This window comes from Sus scrofa, chromosome 2, assembly GCF_000003025.6.
Source record: "Sus scrofa isolate TJ Tabasco breed Duroc chromosome 2, Sscrofa11.1, whole genome shotgun sequence".
Classification (NCBI taxonomy): Eukaryota; Metazoa; Chordata; class Mammalia; order Artiodactyla; family Suidae; genus Sus; species Sus scrofa.
In genome coordinates, this window is record NC_010444.4 from 86,063,687 (window position 1) to 86,082,099 (window position 18,413).

At 39.5% G+C, this 18,413-nt stretch overlaps 1 protein-coding gene and 1 pseudogene across 5 annotated transcripts in view; one reads left to right on the forward strand and one right to left on the reverse strand.

Annotated features, from left to right (window-relative positions):
- Positions 1-18,413, forward strand: part of PDE8B (phosphodiesterase 8B) — a 316,607-nt gene that overhangs the window by 56,497 nt on the left and 241,697 nt on the right. The gene's annotated exons all lie outside the window — the stretch shown is intronic.
- LOC102167601 lies at positions 15,297-17,330 on the reverse strand (annotated as a pseudogene).

The window sequence follows — 18,413 nt, forward strand, 5'->3', positions numbered from 1 at the left end:
ACACTTAGATTGCTTCCATGTCTTGGCTGTTGAACACAGTGCTACTGTGAACACTGGGGTGCATGTATCTTTTCAAACTAGAGCTATCTTCTTTTCCGGATATGTGCCCAGTAGTGGGATTGTTGGATCATACGGTAAATCTATATTTAGTTGTTGCTGGGTTTTTTTCCATTTTCAGTGTCATTTTTATTTTTATTTTTTTGTAATTCCAGATTTTTTATTATTATTATTTTTAGTAGTTTTTTAAGGAACCTCCATAGTATTCTCCATTTGGCTGCACCACTAAATAGTATTTAAAATTTCATTTTCCAATTTTTCATTGTTAGTATATAGAATACAGTCAATTTTTTGCTTGTTGACTTATATCCTGTGATTTTGCTTACTTCACTTATTAGTTTTAGGAGCTTTTTTATAGAGTCTTATGGATTTTTTTATGTGCATGACTATCTTCCTTTGAGTAAACAAAGCTCTGTTCTTCCTTTCCAATTTAAGCATCATTTATTTCTTTTTTCTTTCTTTATTGTAATTTTTAGGGCCTCCAGTATAGATGTGGTGATACTGCACCACTATGCCCCCTTCCTGATATAAGGGAAAGCACTTCTTTTGCTTTAATTACTATGATTGCTGTGGGTTCTTCATAGATTTTTAAAAAGCATTAGGTTGAAAACATTCACTGATTCATTGAGAGTTCTTATGATGAATAGATAGTGGATTGTCAAATGCTTTTCCTACGTCTATTGAAATGATGGTTTATTTTTTTTCCTTTATTCTCCTAAAGTAGTAAATTGTATTGATTGATTTTAATGCACGTAACAGAATTCACTGTTTTAACCATTTTAAAGTATACAACTTAAAATATGTAATTCTGGAGTTCCCATCATGGCTCAGTGCTTAACGAACCTGACTAGTATCCATGAGGATGTGAGTTCGATCCCTGGCCTTGCTCAGTGGGTTTAAGGATCTGCTATTGCTGTAGGTCACAGACACGGCTTGGATCCTGTATTGCTGTGGCTGTGATGTTGGCTGGCAGCTGTAACTCCAATTTGACCCCTAGCCTGGGAACTTCCATATGCTGCAGGTGTGGCCCTAAAAAAAAAAAAAAAAAAAAAAAAAAAAAAAAAAAAAAAAAGACAAAAGACGAATAAAATAAAGTAAAAAAATAGAGTATGCAATCTAGTGATATTAAGCATATTTGCAGTGTTCTACAACCACCATTACTGTCTAGTTCCAGAACATTTTTCTATGCCCATCAGGTAGCACTCTCCATTTACCTCTTCTCCCAGCCCCGTGGCAACCACTGATCTACTTTCTGTCTCTGTCTTTCTTGCCTATTCTGATCATATAACTTTCCTATTCTGTATTATATACATTGAACCATAGTTCATGCCTTTGTGTTTATCTTCTTTCACTTAGCATAATGTTTTCAAGGTTCATCCAGGTTGCAGCATGTATCAGTACTTCAATTTTTATGGGTGAATAATATTCAGTTGTATAGATCTAGCACATTTTGTTTATCCATTCATCTGTTGGTGAATATTTGGATTGTAACACATTTTGGCTTTTGTGAATAGTGCTGCTGTCAACGTTCATGTCAGAGGTTTTGAGCATCTCTTGTCAGTTCTTTTGGGTATATATATGCCTAGGAGTAGAATTGTTGAGTCATAAGGCAACTCTGTTTAACTTTTTGAGGAATTGCCAAACTGTTTTCCATAGCCATTTCACCATTTTACTTTCCACCAGCAACACGTCTTCCAGTTTCTTCAGATCATTACTAACACTTAACCTGTCTGTCTGTCTTTCTTTCGAGTTTTAGCTGTCCTAGTGCATATGCAATGACATCTCATTGTGGTTTTGAGTGGCATTTCCCCTGATATACTTGTTGGCCACTTCTTCTTTGAAGAATTTCTATTCAAGTCTTTTACTCCTTTTTTTCATTGGGTTGTTGTCTTTCTGTAGTTGAGTTGTAAGTATTCTTTATATATTCTGGGTCATTAACCCTTAGTTTGTACGTGATTTTCAAATAGTGCCTCCCATTCTGTGGAGTGTCTTTTCACTTTCTTGATAGTGTCCTTTGATGTACAGAGTTTTTACTTTTGAAGAAGTCCAATTTACCTGTTTTTCTTTTGCTGCAGATACTTTGGGGGTTATATTTGTAAAACCTTTGTCAAATCCAAGATTATGAGGAGTTGGCTCTCTGTTTTAAGAGTTTTCTCATTTTCACTTTTAAATTTGAGCCTTTGACCCATCATCAGTCTTTATATATGGTACAAGGAGAGAGTCCAGCTTCATTCTTTTGCACGTTGTTTGACTTTTGAGGATGAAACTAACCTTGCATTCCTGCGATAAACACCACTTGGTTATGGTGTACTACTTTCAAAATATATTGCTAGATATGATTTGTTAAATTTTGTTAAGGATTTTTGAATATATGTTCAGGGATGTTTTTATCTACAATTTCCTTTTCTTATAATGTCTATTCTTTTTTTAAACATTTGGTATCTAGATAATTCTAGCCTTATAATATGGATTGTGAAGGCTTTCCTATTGCTTAGTTCTATGAAAATGTTATATAAGGTTGGTATTATTTCTTCCTTATGAATGTATTATAGGCTTTACCAGGGAATATTTCCAAGACTGGAGTTTTCCTTGTAAGCAAAATTTAAACATAATTTTAATTCCTCTAGGGAAATTTGGCTTTAAAAATATTTTTTCCTGGGAGTTCCCGTCGTGGCGCAGTGGTTAATGAATCCGACTAGGAACCATGAGGTTGCGGGTTCGATCCCTGCCCTTGCTCCGTGGGTTAACGATCTGGCGTTGCTGTGAGCTGTGGTGTAGGTCGCAGATGCGGCTCGGATCCTGCGTTGCTGTGGCTCTGGTGTAGGCTGGCAGCTACAGCTCCGATTTGACCCCTAGCCTGGGAACCTCCATATGCCGCAAGAGCGGCCCAAGAAATGGCAAAAAGACCAAAAAATAAATAAATAAATAAAAATAAAGGCATTAGTTTAAAAAATATATATATTTTTTCTTGAGTGAGTTTTGGTACTTTGAGTATAGGAATATGTCCATTTCTATCTAAGTTGTTGATTTATTCACTTAAATTTATTTGTAATATTCCCTTCTTACCATTTTAATGTCTATAGGGTGACTGATGTTAGTAATTTCTATCTTTTTTTATTGGCCACTCTTGTCAGAGGTTTATTAATGTTATTAACCTTTCAAAAAGGCAGTTTTTGTGAGTTTCCTGGTGGCTCAGTGGGTTAAGGATCCGGCATTGTCACTGACGTGGCTTGGGTCGCTGCTGTGGCATGGGTTTGATCCCTGGCCCAGAAAAACCCAAACAAACCAGCTTTTGGACTCATTAAGTTTGTCTATTGTTTACTTATTTCCTGCGTATTAGTTTCTACTTTTATATTTATTCTGTACTTCTTTCTTCTTAGTTTGGTTTTAATTTCCCCTCTTTTCCTCTAGACTTTTACATGGAATATTAGATCATTGATTTTGGACCATTCTTCTAATAAAAGCTTTTAAAGCTGTAAATTTCCCTTTAATACCACTTTAGCTGCATCTAAAGATTTGATTTCTTTTCTGTTTTTTTCTTTTTTTTCAGTTCAAGTATTTTCTAATTTCCCTTGTGCTTATTTGAGTTTTGGGCTACTTATAAGTATGTTTTTAAATTTCCAAATATTTGTGGATTTTTCAGATAGTTTTGTTATTGAGTTCTACTTTAAATCCACTATGGTCAGAGAACATTTTGTGGATGAGTTCAAGCTTTTAAATATATTGAGATTTGTGTTATGGATTATTAGCCTATGGTTTTTCATGGTGATTGTTCCATGTGCACCTGAAAAAAAAAAGTGCATTCTGTCTCTTAGGTAGTGAGTTATTTGATATAAACTATGCCAAATTGATTAATGGCATATTTCAGATGTTTTGTGTATTTACTGATTGTTTTTCTGTTTGTTGTATCAATTGCTGCAAGAGGAAGTTTCCAAGAATAATTGAGGATTTGTCTATTCCTCTTTTTAGTTTTATCAGCTTTCACTTCATGTATATTGAAGCTCTGCTACCAAGTTCATTCATATTTAGGATTGTTTTGTCTTCTGGATGAATTGATCCCTTTGTCATAATGAAATGTTCCTGTTATTCCTGAAGATATCTTGTTCTGAAATCTAACTTTATCTGGTATCATTATAGTCACTCTATCTTTCTTATATTTAGTATTTGCATTGTATATTTTATTATATCCTATTACTCTTTTGGGTTTTTGCTGTTGTTGTTTTGGCCATGCCCACAGCGTATGGAAATTTCAGGCCAGAGATTCAACTCATGCTATAGCAGCAGCCCAAGCCTCTGCATTGACAATGCCAGATCCTTAACCCACCATGCCACAAGAGAACTCCCTCTATCCTATTATTTTTAACAAATCTGGTGTGTATATTTAAAGTATATTTTTAAAGATAATATATATTTGGTTTAATTATTGTGCTTGGATCATTTATGTTTAATATAATTAGTAACTACAGTAATTTAATAGGAATCTCTATATGGTAGGATATAAAGCTATCACATTAATATTTGTTCTCTGTTTTTTCCATCCACTCTTTTTTTTATTCTCTCTCTGAATTTTTTATGTCAATTGAAGAATTTTATATTTATTTATTTATTTATTTATTTGCTTTTTAGGGCCACACCTGCGGCATATAGAGGTTCCCAGGCTAGGAGTCAAATCAGAGCTACAGCTGCCAGCCTATGCCACAGACACAGCAACACAGGATCTGAGCCACATCTGCAACCTACACCACAGCTCACAGCAACGCCAGATCCTTAACCCACTGTGTAAGGCCAGGGATCGAACCTGCAACCTCATGGTTCCTAGTAGGATTCGTTTCTGCTGCGCCACGACGGGAACTCCCAGTTGAGTAATTTTAATGATTCCATTTCATATTAGTTACTTGTTTACTTTTCTTAGGAGTTTCTCTTAGATTTACAGTATATACTTTTTAGATTATTATAATATTCTTTCAAATAATATTATACTCCTTAGTGTTTAGTGTAAGAATCTTACATTATCCTTTCATATATTCCCTCCCATCCTTTGTGCTATTTTTGTCATTTTTTCTTCTATATAAGTACCACAATACATTGTTATCAATTTTGCTATAAAGTTAATTGTCTTTTAAATGCAATAAAAATAAGAAAAATATTTTACACTTCATATATATATATAGACATCCTTTGGAGGTGTTTCAGATTTGGTTCCAAACCACTGCAATAAAGTGAATATTGCAACAACATGAGTCACATGAATTTTTTGGTTCCCCAGTGCCTACAAAGGTTGTGTTTATACTATAGCTAGTAAGTGTGCAATAGCACTATGTCTAAAAAACAATGTATATACCTTAATTAAAAAAATTTATTGCTAAAAAATGCTAACCATGAGCTGATCCCTCAGTGAGTTGTAGTAATAACATCAAAGATCATTGATCACAGGTCACCATAACAAATATAATGAAAATGAAAATGTTGTGAATATTGCAAAAATTACTAAAATGTTACAGAAACACAAGATTAGCAAATGCTATTGGAAAAATGTCATTAATAGACTTGCTGAATGAAGAGTTGGTGCAGACCTTTAATTTGTAAAAAATGCATTATCTGCAAAGTTCAATAATGCAAGCATAATAAAATAAAGTATGCCTATACCACATTAATGCTTTTCATTTATTTGTGTATGTCCAAATTATTAACTGATCTCATTTTCCTTCTGCTTAAAGAAATTTTAAAACTTTTTTGTAATGCTTAAATGCTAATGATGAATTCTGTCAATTTCTGTTTGTCTGAAAAAAATCTTCATTTTATAATGATATTTTTCTTATGTATAGGTTTAATTTCTTTTTTCAGCATTTAAAAAATATCCCTCCATTTTCTTCTGAGTTTTATAGTTTCTGTTGAGAAGTCTGTCATTCTTATCTTTGTTCTTTTGTATTTATTATATCCCTTTTCTCTGGGTCCTTCTGAAACTTTCATCAGTATTTCCAAAAATTATGTTATATTGTGTCTTGGTGTGGTTTGCTTTTGGTTTGTCTTGCTTGAGGTTTGTTGAATTTCTTAGATTTCTGAGTCACTGAGGCTCTGTTAATTTTCTTTTTGATTTTTTCTCTCTTTGCTCTAATGTGAGTAGTTTTAAATTGCTTGTCTTCTAGTTCACAAATGTTTTCTTCTACAGTGTCTAATATGCTCTTAGTCCTATCTAGTGACTATTTAATTTTAGAATTTGTATTTTTCAATTTTAGAATTTTAATTTGATTCTTTTTTAAAAAGCTCTTCTTTTTAAAATTTCTCTTCTCACAATGTTGATGATTTCCTTTCGATATTTGGAAGTTAGAATAGTTATTTTAATGTTCTTATCTGCTAATTTCAATATTTCTCTTATTTCTGTTTCCATTTACTGATCTTATGATGTTGCTGTATTTTTCTACTTAACATACCTAGTAATTTGATGTTAGACACTTTGAATGTTACTTTGTTGAGTGTTTAGATTTTGTTGTCTTTAAGGAATGTTGGATTTTGTTTTGGCAGACAATTAAGTTAATTTTGTGTAGTTTGATCATTTAAAGTGTTGTTTTTAAATGTAGGTCTGGAGTAGTCTTTTTCTAAGCATTATTTTACTTTATTATTGAAGCATGACCCACTGGATTTTCAACTCTGGACTTTCTACTCTGGCTGGTGAGGACTTGGATGGTTTCCAGTTCTTTCAGCTTATAGCTTTCCAGTCACTCTCTTCCTCATCTGTGGAATTTCACCCTATTCATGCATGTTATAATACTTAGTAAACTTTCATGTACCCCTCAGTGTTCCTTGTATATATAGTTTCTTCTTTTGGGAACTCTGTCCCATAAATTCCTGTCACATGAACTTCTCCAAACTCTGATTTCTGTTACCTCAAGTCAGTGACATAGTGCCTTGGACCCTTTCCCTGATACAAGGTGTAGAATGTGTATCCAGGGTGAAAAGCTGAGATAATATCGTATACCTCCTCTGTTTCCTTTCTCTCAAGGATGTTCAATGCCTGAAAATAGGTTTTTCATATATTTTATCTTTATGTTTTTGAAGTTGTTAATGGAAGGAGGATAAATTTGGTTTCTATTTCTTCATGATAGCCAGAAATAAGTCCATGCTACAAATATTTATTCATGCTTCTACACAAAAGGTTGCCATCTTGAAATGCTGTTCTATTTGAGGATGTACCCTGAGGTGTTTTGTGTTCTTTTTTTCTTCATTCTTCTATAATTTAAAATATAACTATGGATATTGCAAAGTAATTTGGAAGAACCGCACTATATTGTTTATGTTTATTATTGCAAAATCATCTTCATTTCCTTATACCCACTCCAAATAGAGCTTATACGACTTTTTGATACAGTATTTAGGCTCTGAAATGGCTCTCAGGCCTTTCCCAAGGGAAATTTCTAAGCCCCTCGTAACTGGAGTTCTGAGATTGTCCATTAGAGTCTTGCTTCCGACATTTCATGAGAACAGAGATTACTTGAATATATGACATATATAATTCATTATTATATATGTTTTATATTCGTTCATATAGTAGAATGGATTGAAAGTACAATGAATATAGAAACTTATGCCATGGGAATTGTAATAAGCTGTGAATTTCTTATAATACTTTCTGCAATTTAGTGCTTAAAATATCCTATAAATGCATGGACTTTGTGGCTGGGCTCTATCCATCACAAAAGTATTAAGGAAAATCTTAAATCATGGCTCGATTACTCAATTTAACAACATGAAGCAGTTCTCATACTACATTTCTCCTAATGCGTCATTTTCTTTTTGGGGGTTTTTTTGTTTTGTTTTTTTGTCTTTTTAGGGCCATATCCACGGCATATGGAGGTTCCCAGGCTAGGGGTCAAATTGGAGCTGTAGCTGTCAGCCTATACCACAGCCACAGCAATGCAGAATCCAAGCCCTGTCTGCAACCTACACCACAGCTCACGGCAACTCCAGATCCTTAACCCACTGAGCAAGGCCAGGGTTTGAACCTGCGTCCTCATGGATAATAGTCAGATTCATTTCTGCTGAGCCACAACAGGAACTCTTCATTTTCTCTTCTAAAGACTAGGCTGCCACAAGTCTCTTCTCCAAGTCCATGATTTTCTTTTCTGAGGAGATGTTCATTTGTGCTGGATGTTAGATTCCAGTTATAAGTGATATCATATGGTATTTGTCTTTGTCTTTCTGGCTTATTTCACTCAGTATGAGATTCTCTAGTTCCATCCATGTTGCTGCAAATGGCATTATGTCATTCTTTTTTATGGCTGAGTAGTATTCCATTGTGTTATTAAAAAAAAAAAGACTAGGCTTTCTTCTTCATCTTTTTTTTTTTCTTTTTATGGTGGCACCTATGGCATATGAAAATTCTTGGGCTAGGGGGTGACTTGGAGCTGTAGCTGAGGCCTATGCCACAGCCATAGCAACACCAGATCTGAGCTGCATCTGTGACCTGTGCCACAGCTTGTGGAAATGCTGGATCCTTAACCCACTGAGTGAGGCCAGGGATCCAACCTGTGTCCTCACAGAGATGACTTCCAGCCCTTAACCTATTAAGCCACGGTGGGAACTCCTCTTTTTTCTTTTAAAGTTGATTTAAAGTTTATGTTGGTCATTTCAAAAAAAGTCCTCCATTAAGAAGAATCTGAATCTTATTTTATATCTCAGTGAGAATTGCAGCACCTATAGCCTAAACCGTATGTGTTTAACCATATATTTATGTAAGGGATATGTAAGATTTTTATAACCTATAAAATTTTGATGACTCCACAGCCATGAGAAAACAAGTAATTACTTGGCCTTGCTAGGTGGGAGTGTCGTTAACGGTAAACAGAAAGGAGATGTTGAAAGATTTCACATCCAAAGGTAAAAGAAGGAAAGCATTCAGTGATACATCATATAGAAATTAGTACAGAGACAAAACATATAAAGCACCACACTTACATAGTACACCACCTCCCAAATGGTAGCTGTTACTATTGTTGTTCAGCCAGTGTTCTGAAAATGATTTTATTTCCTTATGTACTTACCCTGGATTGAATATACACTCTCTTCCTCCTGCCATCCCCTGGCACACTGCTTCTGAGAACTTGATTTATTGTTCCTAAAAGTTAGTGAACTTTCGTCTTCCTAGGCTTGAAAAACTATATGTTAAGAAAAAGGCCATCAAATATTGTACTGGAAATGTATATAGTTCTACTGGTATGCAATTGCACACGCAGTAACATTAAGTTTACTCATGTAAGTGCCCCCGCCACGCTGCCCCATGCTCCCATGTCTCAGAAAGGATGAAGACTTCTAAGGACAGGTTCTTAGAAGTTCCTGGCTTGGAGGGGCACCCCTGAAACTCACGACTTTACAATGCTTATAAACTGCCAGGTGATAGTGCTTTGTGACATTGTTTGGGGTAATGAAACAAGTTACGTTATGCTTCAGAAAATAAAACATCACAGGTAAAAGTTTTTTTGTTTTTGTTTTTTTTTGTTTGTTTTTGGTCATTGTTGTTGTTTTGTAATATCTTACTTTGTGTAAAGCGGTAGTTTTGAAAGTGTGACCCGGCATCAGTAGCATCAGCATCATTTGGGAATTAGTTACAAATAAAAATTCTCAGGCCCTGTACCCTGTGTTTTGGGTGATTCAGAGGTATGTTAAAGTTTGAGGGCCGCTGGTGTGGAGAACCCCGGAAAGCCTCCTGTATCTGACTTCATTTATTATGAGCCACATCCTATGAGGTATGAAGACGTAATCAGTCATGCCCCCAGCTACCGTTGCCTTGGAGATGTTTAATGGTGTAACACGGGCAGTGCCACGCAGCTGAGCAAATGTCAAATTCCAAGAAGGAAGAGACTTTCTGCCAAAAGCCTTCTAGAACACCTCCTTTCAGCGCCTCAGCAGCCAAAGGGAGAGGATTAAGACATCAAAACCACAGAAGGTGCATTAGCAGGCCCTTGGGCTGAGCTGCAGCCTTGAGGCACCTTTAGCTAGTTAAGAGGGAAAATCCCCTGGCTCAAAAGCTGTTCTTGAAGCAGAGGTATTAAAAGACTGAATTTGGCAATCTGGTGATGAAGCAAGAAACTCAGATCCCTGTGCAGACCAGACGTAGGGAAGCCCAAGGAAGCCTTGGCCAATAGACTGCTTTCTGGAATTCCTATCATGGCTCAGCAGTAACAAGCCCAACGAGTATCCCTGCGGGGTGCCTGCGATCCCTGGCCTCACTCAGTGGGTTAAAGATCTGGCGTTGCTGGGAGCCATGATGTAGGTCACAGATGCAGCTTGGATCCTGAAGTTGCAGTGGCTGTGACGTAGGCCAGAAGCTATGGCTCTGATTTGACCCCTAGCCTGGGAACCTCCATATGCTGTATGAGCGGCCCTAAAAAGACAAAAAAAAAAAAAGACTGCTTTCTTAGCTGCGCTGAGAAAGGAGGGCCACGTTTGCTAGTGTGGAAGACCTGGAAAGGGAGCCGGGAGGGATGGAGAGAGAGAATGTGGGAATGGGTTTGCCAGAATACACTTCTTTTCCCTTGCAACATCTCTTCTTCTTATCAGCACGCCAGACTGGATTAGGGCCTCACCCTTATGACCTCATGTAACCTTAAATTAAAGGCCCCAAAGGCCCGCTCTCCAAATGAGGTCACACGGGACATAGGGTTCCAACATATGGATTTGTGGAGGTCATAGTTCAGTCCGTAACAGTCCTTATTATTCCATTCTTGGATTTTTTTTTTTTTTTTTTTTTTTTAATGGCCACTCCTGCAGCGTAGGGAAGTTCACAGGTTCAGGCTAGGGGTCAAGTTTATCTTGATGTTAATGTTATTTCCCATTTTGGTTCTCTTCATTTCTTCCTGTGGATTCAAATTGCCATCTAGGATCAGTTTCTCTTTAGCTTCATTCCGTGCCCCTCTTTTGCTTTGTTGTTGTCAAATTTATATTATATTTCTATGTTATAGGCTCAATCGTATACAGTTTTATATTTTATGTAATTACTTTTTTTTTTTTGTCTTTTTACAGTCACACCTGAGACATATGGAAGTTCCCAGGCCAGGGGTCCAATCGGAGCTGCAGCTGCCAGCCTATGCCACAGCCCCAGCAACATGGTATCTGAGCCACATCTGTGTCCTGTGCCTCAGCTTGTGGCAATGCGGGATCCGTAACTCGCTGAGCGAGGCTGCATCGGATCGCATCCTCACAGAGACAATGTTGGATTCTTAACTCGCTGGGAACGCCTCATTCCTGGATTGTGACAGCTCCTACCTGGTCCTTATTCCTGACTCCCCCGCCCAGTCCTTCTTGAACACGAAACCAGACTCATCTTAGTAAAACAGCACCTTTGAGTACAGGCTTAGCGAAAAACCACTGAAAAACCTCAGTGATTCCCAATGACCAGAATTTCACCCAACTTCTTAGTCTGGTGTTTGGTTCCCTGGTAGGTCCAAGCCTACCGTGTCAGCCAAAAGTAATGCCACACTCTTCCCTGACGTGACACACCTTTTGAATAACCTACATCATTGTTCATCAAGCATTCAGTGTATGTTCCCACCTCGAGGCCTTGGCTCACATCGTCTCTCTGGAATGTCCTCTTCTCCACCTATTCAAATACTGCCCTTTCTTCCCGGCGCCCCCCTCCCTCCCCTCTGTGACATCTTCTGCCTCACTTCCACCCACAGTGATCTTTCTCTCTGGGCTTGGATCATGTTTTCAAAGCAAGCGTTAACACACTTCCTTGGGTTTGTGTCTGCGTCTGAGAGCAGGTATTGAGGAGGTGCCTTCTTTGTGTCCCTCTCAGGGCTGGCACAGTGGTGAGTGCTTCGCGTTCTCATTGTGCGGATGGCCGGATGGATACATGGAAAGAATGAGATTCCTTTGGAAAGGCTTTTTAAGGATCTCAGCTTAAATGTCATCTCCTCTGAGAAAACATTAATCTCCCCCATTTCTATCACAGCAACATATTTCGAATCCCAGTACAAGCTTCACCACCCCTAGACAATCATATTGGTTTTTTGTCCTTCCCATTCCCATAGCATTCTAAACTCCGTAGGAGAGACTGTTTCTCTCTTGTTTCCCATTGCCTAGTTAGTGTCTGATACATGATAGCCCCTCGGTAAATGTTTGCTGAATGAATGAATGAACGAATGAATGGATGACTTTACTCTTTTTTTAATTATTAAAGTATAGTTGATTTACAATTTTGTGCTAATTTCTGCTGTACAGCAGAGTGACCCAGTCATACATATATACACATTCCTTTTCCTTTATTATTTTCCATATCTTCCATCATGGTCTGTCCCAAGAGACTGGATACAGTCCCCTATGCTATACAGTAGGACCTCATTGCTTATCCATTCTAAATGTAGTCGTTTGCATCTTCGAAGCCCAAACTCCCAGTCCATCCCCTTCCCTCTTCCTCTCCCTTGACAACCACAAGTCTGTTCTCTATGTCTGTGAGTCTGTTTCTGTTTTGTAGAAAGGTTCTTTTGTGCCATATTTTACATTCCACGTATAAGTGATATTGTATGGTATTTGTCTTTCTCTTTCTGACTTACTTCACTTAGTATGAGAATCTCTAGTCTATCCATGTTGCTGCAAATGGCATTGTTTCATTCTTTTTTTGGCTGAGTAGTATTGCATTGTATATATGTACCACATCTTCTTACCTGGATGCCTTTAGTATCGCAAAATGTAATGAAACCTTCCGGAGCCTAGCAAAGTGTGTGTATAGGTCAAGGAAAGCCTGCTTAGAAATCTGAACCTTTTTTTTTTCACCCATGGGGCACTGAGGAAATGTCACACTCATTTAGAATCACATGTGCTTTGCTTTATATATTGCATATCTTAAGTTGGAGTGAAGTAATAATTTGGATCCTGACATAGAATATCCCCCACCCAGGAGTTCCCATTGTGGCTCAGAGGGTTATGAACCCGACTGGTATCCAAGAGGATCCAGGTTAGATCCCTGGCCTTGCTCAGTGGGTTAAAGGATCTTGCATTGCCGTGAGCTGTGGTGTAGGTCACAGATGTGGCTCGGATCCCACCTTGCTGTGGCTGTGGTGTAGGCCAGCAGCAGCAGCTCCTATTCAACCCCTAGCCTGGGAACTTCCATATGTCACAGATGCTGCCCTAAAAAGAAAAAATATAAAAGAATATCCCCCCAAAACTCAAAGTGCTATAGAAAATTATTTCATGAAGCCATGAGGTCTACTATTTTTCAGAAAGCCAGTATTTAATCCTTTGGCAAACTCAAACTTATTTTGTAAGACAATGAATTTGTTTTCTAAATCTAGATTTTCACATGGGGAGTTTCCTTGAGATTGGTAGGACCTACATTCATTTCTACTACATATAGGAGAAGTTTCATGGTCTTCCATTTTCTGTCTTCTTTCTTAACCTTCCAATCTTATCATCCCCACCTCAGGAGACACTCTAGTTATCGCATCCTCTCACTGTCTTCTGAATCCAGCAAGGTGACTTCTGCCTCTGTGCCTTTGCTCATGCTGTTCCCCTCGCTTAAGAAGTCCTTCAGGTTGAGGTCCAGCTGACATGTCCCCTTCTCCAGCAAGCCTTCCTCAATTGACATAACTATGAAAGAAGTGCTAGTACCACACCTGGAGTGTCAGCTCATGTAATGCTCCAGCACTTCTTGTGTGTAGGTCCCATTTCCCCAATAGCTCTGGAAGCTCTTTTGGCATAGGACTGTACTTCGTGCTTCTTTTGTGTATCCTGTTATGCCTGATACACTTGTGAAATGTATTTACAATATTTTTGGAAATGAAAGTTTCATCTCATAGCCTTTTTGGTTCTGGGAGAATTCTGAAGATGAGTAGCAAGAAGATTCTGTAGCCCCTCCAGGGCTGATCCAACCTCTTCCTGAGGTGTTCTTGTTAATAGGAAGGTCAGATTAATTTTGATTACATGGATTCAGCGCCCAGGGCTTAGTGGATTCCATGTTCGATGCTTTAACCTAAGGAAGTCAGATGTTGGCCAAATCCCTTCCTACCTCATCTCTTTTTGTGTCTTCTATAACTGGCTTGGGAAAACTATCCTATGGGCCATATCCTCTCCTAAAGTTCAGTGGATTTGTGGCAGAAGGTCCAGGAAGTGATACATTTATAGTTAAACATGCAACTTATTTGTATTCTCTTAAAAGACCTCTATCTGTGGAGTTCCCGTCATGGCGCAGTGGTTAACAAATCCGACTAGGAACCATGAGGTTGTGGGTTCGGTCCCTGCCCTTGCTCAGTGGGTTAACGATCCGGCGTTGCCGTGAGCTGTGGTGTAGGTTGCAGACACGGCTCGGATCCCGGGTTGCTGTGGCTCTGGTGTAGGCCAGTGGCTACAGCTCCGACTGGACCCCTAGCCTGGGAACCTCCATATGCCGCGGGAGCGGCCCAAGAAATAGCAAAAAGACAAAAAAAAAAAAAGACCTCTATCTGTAAAGCCACTTGGTAGGGATATTTTACCGTGAAAGTGGTTTCCTATGTGTTTCTTTTTTTTTTGGTGTCTGAATATTTATTTTTGTTGTTGTTGTTGTGGCTCTTTTTTTTTTTTTTAGTTTTCCCACTGTACAGCAAGGGGGTCAGGTTATCCTTACATGTATACATTGCAATTACAGTTTTTCCCCCACCCTTTCTTCTGTTGCAACATGAGTATCTAGACATAGTTCTCAATGCTATTCAGCAGCATCTCCTTATAAATCTATTCTAGGTTGTGTCTGATACTTCCGTCTGTACCTTTGTGTCTTTGTGCATCTGATTTTGAAGGTCTCTTCTTTGTAAATTACAGAGAAATTTGTAAAAAGAGAAATTAACTTCTCTCTCTCCATCTACATCTGATTCTCTCCCTTTTTAATTTTTTTCCATCTTCTGCCTTCTGTCTGAAAGAAAAAGATGTTTAGATGTCCATAAAAGGAAATATACTTAGCTAAAATATTATCAGGAGAGAATTAAGAAACATGATGCTCATTCATTTACATTGTTTTTGTATCCACTTAAATAATTTTTCAGAAAAAGAAGTCTGTTGTGCTCCTATATCACCTTCCATTCACTTATGAGTCTCAGTAGATAGACATGCATTTTCCATAGTAGTAATCAATCTGAATATACTATATATAAATATTTAATCCATACACATTTTTGGTATAAAACTTCATCTTCTTTATTTTGCATACTTGAATTTCAGAACAAAATAAACACAGTACATGCCATCCAAACTCAGTGTCAAATGTGGGAAGGGTTAGGACCTGTAGCCCTTGTAGCCTGCCTCAGACAGACAGAAAAACAGACATAAAACCAGCAGACATCGGCAGAGGGAACCTGGTGGGCCCAGGGCCACTGGGGCTGCTGCGGGGGGAACCATGGGGACACTATACAGAGGGAGCAAAGTAGAAACTTCTAATCTGCTGCGGGGGGAACCATGGGGACACTATACAGAGGGAGCAGGTAGAAACTTCTAATCTCCTTCTTCCATGCGAGAGGCATCCTCATCCCCCTCGAGGCCAGGGAGGGAGTGGGCACAGATCTCATCAGGACCAGCAGCACAGGGCTCTCCTCTGCCGCCGCTTCATTTTCGTCAGGGCCCAGGCCTCGTTTGGTCATGTGATAGATGCGGTTGGAGTGGGTTTGGGGATCCTCCAGTGAGAAGCTGGAAGAAAGCAGTTTGGTTTCAAACAGCAGCACCCCTAGGTCCCTGACAGCCTTGTCGTTCTTGTCCACCCCTGTCTGCTGTCGCAGTGTCTCCATGATGGGGTGGTCAGGGTTGATCTCCAGGTGCTTTTTTGGCCATCATGTAGCCCATGGTTGCATTATCTCGAAGTGTCTCTGAGCTTTCACGATGAGCTCCACGTTGGCTGTCCCCCCAGAGGTCCTAGTCACAAGGCAAGAGGGTGACGACACGAGTCTGTTGAAGATGGTCACCTCTCTACCTTCTGATCCAAGATTTCTTTCATGAGTTTGCAGAGCTTCTCAAACTTGGCCTTGCCCTCCTCCACCTTCCTCCTCTCCTCCTCATCCTCAGGCAGCTCCAGGCCCTCCTTGGTAGCTGAAATCAGGCTCTTGCCATCAAATTCCTTGAGCTGCTGCTGCACGCAGGACTCGTCAGTGGGATGTGTCATGCACACCACCTCAAAGTCCCTCTTCTGCACTCACTTCCACTTGCTCTCACCAGTGCGGTAGTCGATGGATGCCTGGGTCTCCTCATGCGAAAGACACACTCTGAGAGAGAGAGGAGTCATCTCATCTCCGGACGAGGTGATGTGGTAGCGCAGCAGCTCGGGAGGGCACTGCCGATGAGGGGCGTCCTTGTGGAGTCCAAGCTTTCGAGTTTTTGAGAAGGCTGCATAGATGTTCTTGGCGTTCGCCTTGTCTTCTGCCAGCTCAGAGAAGAGCGCCAGGCACTTCGTAACTGTGTTTTTACGAAAGAGCTTCAGAACTGGGCTCTGCTGGAGCATTTCTTGGGAAAGGTTCCAGGGAAAGTCTTCAGAGGCAAGCACACCATGGATGAAGTTGAAGGACCCTAACCCTAACGCTAACAACTGTCTGCGATAAACTTGTGCGGATATAGAGTTTGATGTTCTTTTAATCCATATACATTTAAACAGTGGTATTCTGCCTGGTAGTGTGGTTTGTTGAGCTGTTTCTGTTGTGTGAGTTATTTGGATTCTCTCCGTTGCCATTATTGTCAATAATGTTGCCACAAACATCTTCATATAAATTCTTATTTTGTTCTTTTGGCTTTTTCAGATGTATATTACCAAAAGGAGGGTTTTCACGTCAAGGCATTCACTGACTTTAAAACCTGAAAACACAGAACATACCACTCTACTCAATAAGGGAGAAAAAAAAAAACAAATTTTTAATTTTGAGTTATAACCATCAGGAAAGAAGAAAGGCAGGAAAGGAAGAAATGAGAAAAAAATCTTTCATTCATTCAGTATTTCAGCATGTACTATATGCCAGGTACTAGGAATTTGATCCATCAGTGAATAAGGTCCTAGTAGAGCCTACCTTCTAGTGGGGAAAGAGAGATAATACACATAATAATAAACGTGCTGATTATATAATAAGTTGGAACATGATAAGCGCTAGGGAACAAGAGAAATAGAGCAGGTGGAGGGGAGTCAGGAGTGGTGGGGGGACAGTAGAGAGATGCAAGTTGTGATTTTATTTTTTATTTCATTTTATTTTCTTATAGGGCTGCACCGTCAGCCTATGGAAGCTCCTAGGCTGGGGGGAAATTGGAGCTGCTGCTGCCAGCCTACATCATTGCCACAGCAATGCGGGATCCAGGCTGCATCTTTGACCTACACCACAGCTCATAGCAACACCAGATCCCTAACCCAATAAGTGGGGCCAGGGATCGAACCCACATCCTCATGGATACTAGCTGGGTTCTTAACCTGTTGAGTCACAAAGGGAACTCATGGGTTGTGATTTTAAAGAAGAGTTATTGAGAAGGCAGCATTGGAGCAGAGACTTAAGTGAAGAAGTTAGCCCTGTCCTTTTTTGTTTTGTTTTGTTTTGTTTTGTTTTTTGCCATTTTCTTGGGCCGCATATGAAGGTTTCCAGGTTAGGGGTCGAATCAGAGCTGTAGCCACCCGCCTACACCAGAGCCACAGCAACTCGGGATCTGAGCCGCGTTTGCAACCTACACCACAGCTCACAGCAACCCCGGATCCTTAACCCATTGAGCAAGGCCAGGGATCAAACCTGCAACCTCATGGTTCCTAGTCAGATTTGTTAACCACAGAGGCACGATGGGAGCTCCCAGCCCTGTCCTTTTTGATGAACAGCAACACAGGCCAAGGGAAGGGCTCATGGCTAATATTGTTGGGTCTCCTGGGAAAACAGCAAGGAGGTTAGCGTGGCTGCAGCAGAGTGAGCGTGAGAGGGAAGCGGGCTCAGAAGGGCCAGGCAGGGGCCACATCCAGTAGGATTTTGTAGGCTCTTGTAAGGACATCAGCTTTTACTCTAGTCCCCAAAGCACGCTGTGGAGAGGCTACAATGGACTCACCATCTTTGAAAGGGCTGAGGTAGACCTGTCCTTGACCCCGGTGTCCAAGTCTCTGGGATGGGATCAGGAAGCTGATGTATTTCTGACAAACTCCTCACTGTGATGCTGGTGTGTGGTTAGGTGGAGGACCACTTCTTACAGCTTAAAAATTCCACTCGTCGAAATGAAAAATAATTGAATAAAAGAAAGTAAAAATGTCACAGCTTCTCTGAATGTTGGTGATTTAGAGACTTTGGAGATTATGTCGGAGAAGGAGGCCCAGAGGTTAAGTGACTTCCCAGAGGTTACGCAGCTATAAGAGGTAGCGCTAGTTTCGGATTCGCCCTTCTCACTCTGAGTTCAATGAA